Here is a 6,490-nt window from a genome sequence, read left to right as displayed (position 1 = left end):
GTCTCAATCATGTCACCCCTCTCTCTGCGCTCCTCGAGTGAGTATAGCTGTAATTTATCCAGCCTTTCTTCGTATGGGAGATCCTTGAGTCCCGAGACCATCCGGGTGGCCATTCTCTGGACCGATTCCAGTCTCAGCACATCCTTACGATAATGCGGCCTCCAGAATTGCACACAGTATTCCATGTGGGGCCTCACCATTGACCTATACAATGGCATAATGACTTCCGTATAATCTTTCCAATTTTGAGTAATTTGTTGCATGGCGACCCCTGTCAATATTAATAATAACTTGTTATTATTTGCAGAAATTGGACTCTGAGTTCTCATTGCTGTACCAAATAATATAGTGTCATATGAGAGTCCTACACGGTTTTCTAATTATTTATTAATTTGGGGCCAAATTAGTTTCCAAAAAGCATTTACACAGGGACAAAAAAAAATTAAATGATCTAACGTCCCAACTTCTAATCTACAATGCCAGCATCTATTAGACCTAGTGCTATCTATCTTTTGTAAACGCGTAGGGGTCCATAAAACACGATGTAACAAAAACATCCACGTTTGACTCATAGATGCTGACTTTGTAGACCTTAATCTCCAGGACCAAAATCGTGGCCATTGAGATGCAGAAATTGTCTGTCCAATCTCAATACTCCAAATATCCCTAAGTCCATTTTTCTTTTTTTTATTTAAAAATCCATATAACAATTTATACCATTTTGCGGCTTGGTGTCCCAAAAAATCTGCCTGAAAACAGAGAACCTGCAAGCTATATTGAGTATTAAGACCCTTCCATTCAGGGAAAAAATATTAAAATTAATTCAATAGAAAGATCACCTTATTTCCATTTTCTTTTTATAAATGTTTATCGACACAGCTACAATACTACTTTAACCTAAAGAAAAAGAAAAATTCCTTGTTCTGGGGTTTTTTATTTTTGGGGTTTTTTAAATCTTTGCTGTCTTTGGCTTCTGCTTTCCTCATCTTCTCTTCATCCTCTTTCTTCCATTCAGCAGGCACATCCCTAAGTACTGGCTCTGAGTCTCTTCTATTCCAGCAGCAGCTCCCTCTTTCTCGCCTCCCCATCCTTGTAGTCTTTCATTTCCCTATCCTTTCTCTCTTCCTCCTGTGCTCTCCCAAATGGTCCAGCATTCTTCCTTTCTTCCTTCATTCCCATTGCATGACATCACTCCTTTCTGCTTCTGGATTCAACATCTTCCTTTTTCTCCCCTCTCCAACTCCTATCTATTTCTCCCTTATTTTCATCCACTCCCATGTCCAACATCTCTTTCCTCATGCACCATCTCTCCCTTTCTCCCCTTTACTATCTAATCCAATGTCTCTCTCGCTCCCACATGCACCATCTCTTCCTTCCTCCCTTCTATCATCTAATCCAATATTTCTCATTCTCTCCTCATGCACCATCTCTCCCTTCCTTCACTCCACCATCTTATCCAATATTTCTCCCTCTCTCCCCCATGCACCATCTCTCCGTTCCTCCCCTCCACTATCTAATCCAATATCTCTACCTCTGTCTTCCATGCATCATTTCTCCCTTCCTCCCCTCCACTATCTAATCCCATTTTTGTACCTCTCTTCCCCATGCACTATTTTATGCAATATTTCTCCCTTTCTCTCCTATGCACTCTCTTTCCCTCCCCTCCATCGTCTTATCCAATATTTCCCCTCCCCTATTTCCAATATTTTTTTCCTCTCCAAGAAGCTTATGTCTCTCCTCTCCACTCCATTGCTGTCCTTTTCCTTACTCCCCAGTCCCTTTCTTCACCCCATGCCCAGCATCTCTACAACTCTCCTCTTGATCTTCAATGGGTCAGCAGCAGCTGGTCTGCCACTAATCCAGAAGCCTCCCCTCTGCTGTGGAGAAACAGGAAATTGCCAGAGGGGGGCGGGGCATGGCAGAGGGGAGGCTTCTAGGTTTGCAGCATGCAGCGAGTGAGAATTTCTGATGGCTACTGCTGACCCTTTGAAGAGAGCATCGTGCGGACACAATTTTGGGGGACGACCATAGCCCCGTTTGCCCTCCCCCATTCTGATGCCTGTGCCCATTTGCACATTATTTACTGAATTTAGTCCTTTATCTACTTCTATAATGTTCCACCAGTGCATGTTTAATATGTACATTAACCATGGCAAATACATATTCAGTATTTTACAGGAAAACTTTGGGGGGGGGGGGTTGTGTGTGCCGTTGGTTCTATTTGCATACAATAGCCAAGTTAGTTTGCATATTTTAACTACTCTAGAAACCAGTCTTTTTTTTCAGCCTCAAGGAATATTTAGGAATTACCCAATTTAGAGACTGGTCTTAAATGCAGTGGTTGCCTCATGGAGAAGGGTTGTGAGTAGAAGAAAATGGTATGGTACAGTACCTATGTAATATGAAAAGCAAAACAAATGAGAACCATCCAAGCTGAAAAATTATAAAGGCAAAGAAATATGAACTGCATTAGATTTTAGTTCCCAGAAAAGTGCATCTTCTACCAAATTAAAAAAAAAAAAAAGAAAAGAAAAATGTTCCAATGGAGCACATGAAACTCTAAAATTATTCCCTTTTATCATCGTCTGACATCTAACCAATTAGCAGGAAAAGATTGCCAGCACGGAGAGATCATGTTTCACTGCCTCAGCGGACATGAAATGAAGAACTCAGGAGTGAATTCACGTTGTTTCTAACGCTTTGGCAAGACGATCACATGAAATCCTCTGCTTTGAAACTGTATAGATCTATTATTTTTCATTAATTTCATGTTCCTTGGGATGTGCTTTTCTTAAAATGCGTTCATTTCATTGCAGCATCTAAAAAATTTAGCACAGGCAAAAATCAATTCCTTATGTGTTATTTTACAAATTCACGCTTATTTATTTGGTTTGATATCCCGTCCTCCCAGGGGAGCGCAGAACGGGTTACAAGTTTACATACATAGCAAAGCGTGGTAAAACATAACAAGACAAACACGGGGTGACATAGCATGACGAGCATTGAATGACAAAACATAGGATGGCAGCTTAGCATGGCAAACATAGCCCCTCCATTACAAAGCCGCTCGAGCGTTTTTAGCACCGGCAGCGGTGGTGACAGCTTGTATGCTCATAGGAACTCTATGAGCGTCAGAGCTGTTACCATGGCGGCCGGCGCTAAAAATGCTGGCATGACTTTGTAAAGAAGGGGGATATTCTTATATATACAAACTTAGCATAGCGTGATAAACATAGGTCCTCTTTTACTAAGGTGCGCTAAGCGTTTTAGCATGCGCTAAATCAACGCATGCGCTAACTACTAATGCATCTCTAGGATAACATGCACGCGTTAGCATTTAGCGTGCATTTAGTGTGCACTAATATTTACCGCGTGCTAAAAAGCATAGGGAGCCTTAGTAGAAACATAGAAAGATGACGGCAGAAAAGGGCCAAGGCCCATCAAGTCTGCCCACTCTATAGATCCTCCCCTTAAGATTAGCCAATGTTTTGCCCTGACCCACATAGGGATCCCACATGGGCGTCCCATTTATTCTTAAAATCTGGCACGCTGCTGGCCTCGATTACCTGTACTGGAAGCTTGTTCCATTGATCAATCACTCGCTCCGTGAAGAAATACTTCCTGGTGTCGCCGTGAAATTTCCCGCCCTTGAGTTTGAGCGGGTGCCCCCTTGTGGTTGAGGGGTCTCTGAGAAGGAAAATGTTATCTTCCACTTCTATACGTCCGGTGACGTATTTAAACGTCTCAATCATGTCTCCCCTCTCCCTGCGTTCCTCGAGAGTGTAGAGCTGCAAATTGTTTAGTCTTGCTTCTTACGAGAGATCTTTAAGCCCTGAGACCATTCTGGTGGCCATCCTTTGGACCAACTCGACCCTCTGCACGTCTTTGCGGTAATGTGGCTTCCAGAATTGCACGCAGTATTCCAGATGAGGTCTCACCATGGTCCTGTACAATGGCATTATGACAGCAGGCTTTCTGCTGACGAAACTTCTACGGATGCAACCCAGCATCTGCCTTGCCCTTGAGGAAGCCTTATCCACCTGATTGGCAGATTTCATGTCTGCACTAATGATTACTCCTAAATCTCGTTCCGCTGAAGTCCTGGTCAAGGTCTCCCCGTTCAAGGTATAAGTTCTGCATGGGTTTCTGCTACCTAGGTGCATGACCTTACACTTCCCAGCATTGAAGCCCAGCTGCCAGGTTGAGGACCAGCATTCCAATGTACGCAGGTCCTGCGCCATACTATCTTGTAAATTGCTTTCGCTTACCATATTACATAGTTTGGCGTCGTCGGCGAATAATGTTACTTTACCTTGAAGCCCTTGAGTCAGATCTCCTATGAATATGTTGAAGAGGAGCGGACCCAAGACCGAGCCCTGCGGCACCCCGCTGGTCACCTCCGATGTCTCAGTGAAAGTACCGTTAACCATTACCCTCTGAAGTCTGCCACTCAGCCAATCATTGACCCATGCCGTTAGAGTCTCTCCTAACCCCATCGATTTCATCTTGTTTAACAGTCTGCAGTGTGGGACGCAGTCAAAAGCTTTACTGAAGTCTAGGTACACTATGTCCAGTGAATCTCCTTCGTCCAGTCTTTTTGTTACCCAGTCAAAGAACGCCTGGAATGCTCTTCCACAGGAGGTTATTAAGGAATCCACTGTGCTAGGATTCAAAGGCAAATTAGATGCACATCTCCTTATGAGAGGCATAGAGGGATATGGGTGGTAAAACTACATCAGGTGTATACCTGACTGGGCCTCCGCGTGTGCGGATCGCCGGACTCGATGGACCATGGGTCTGATCCGGAGATGGCAGTTCTTATGTTCTTATGTTCTTATGATTGGCAGGACCTACCCTTGGTGAATCCATGTTGATTGGGGTCCCGTAGATTCCCTTCGTCCAAGACCGTGTCCAATTGGCGTTTGATCAGTGTTTCCATGAGTTTGCATACTATCGATGTCAGACTCACCGGTCTGTAATTTGCAGCCTCTGTCCTGCAACCCTTTTTGTGCAGAGGAACAACGTTAGCTGTTTTCCAGTCCAAGGGGACTGTCCCTGTACTCAGTGAGAGATTGAAGAGCACGGCTAACGGTTCTGCCAGGACATCACCTATCTCCCTGAGCACTCTGGGGTGCAGATTGTCCGGTCCCATGGCTTTGTCCACCTTGAGTTTTGTTAGCTCAAAGTAAACCTCGCTGGGTGTGAATTTAAAATTCCGAAATGGGTCTTTTGTGTTTGACTGTGGCTTCAATTGAGGGCCGGACCCTGGAGCCTCGCAGGTGAATACCGAGCAGAAGTATTCATTCAGTAGTTCGGCCTTTTCGGGATCCAATTCTGCGTAATTCCCGTCCGTTTTTCTCAGGCGTACTATCCCGTCTGTGTTTTTTTTCCTGTCACTGATATACCGGAAGAAGGATTTGTCCCCTTTCTTAATGTTGTTTGCTAGAGTTTCTTCCACTCGAAGTTTGGCCTCCCTGACTGCCGTTTTGACCTCTGTGGACTTGATCCAGTGTAGCAGTTGATCTTCGCTTTTCCCCGTGCGTTTGAAGGAAGCAAATGCGTTTTTCTTCTCCTTAACGAGACGTGAGATCTCTGCGGTGAACCACTGGGGTTTGTCTTTTCTTCGCCGTTTATGTGATGATTTTATGTAACGGCCGGTTGCCTCATGTATGACAGATTTCAGGGATGACCACATATCCTCCACATTCCCTGTCTCAGTTTGGTCCTGGAGCGCCTGATGGACGAAAACTCCCATGCGTGCAAAGTCTGTTCCTCGGAAGTTGAGTGCCTTTGTTTTAGTGTTTGATCTATGGAAACCTTTCCTCAGGTGGAACCATACCATGTTATGATCGCTGGAAGCTAGCTTATCTCCCACGAAGACTTCTGAGACGCTTTCCCCATTGGTGAGTACTAGGTCAAGGATCGTTTGGGCCCTAGTGGGCTCCATTACCATTTGATTGAGGCGTGCTCCCCTTATGGAGGCTAATAGCCTCTTGCTGTCGCTGGTTGTTGCTGAAGGTGTGCTCCAGTCTACATCCGGCATATTGAAGTCTCCCATTAGTACAACGTCCCCCCGTAGAGCGATATTTTCTATGTCTTCGATTAGTTCCGTGTCCTTGTCTTCCGGTTGTCTTGGAGGTCTATATACTACACCAAGATACAGGCATTTTTCTCTCCCTCTGGCCAGATTCACCCAGAGGGATTCCCCGGTGTACTTAACATCTGTGATTCTGGTGGTTTTGATGCCTTCTTTAATGTATAGCGCTACCCCTCCGCCTAACCTGCCCTCTCTGTCTCGACGAAGTAAACTGTAACCCGGTATAGCCATATCCCACCCATGAGAGTCCGTGAACCAGGTCTCGGATATCGCCACCACATCTAGGTTGGCATTCACTATCTCGGTCTCCAATTGCAGAATTTTATTGCCTAAACTGTGTGCATTGACATACATGGCCCTCCATCCCTTGTGCTTGCTAGGGCTGTCATGCGT

The sequence above is a fragment of the Geotrypetes seraphini genome, chromosome 8 (assembly GCF_902459505.1).
Source record: "Geotrypetes seraphini chromosome 8, aGeoSer1.1, whole genome shotgun sequence".
Taxonomy (NCBI): domain Eukaryota; kingdom Metazoa; phylum Chordata; class Amphibia; order Gymnophiona; family Dermophiidae; genus Geotrypetes; species Geotrypetes seraphini.
Note: the sequence above shows the minus strand (reverse complement) of the source record.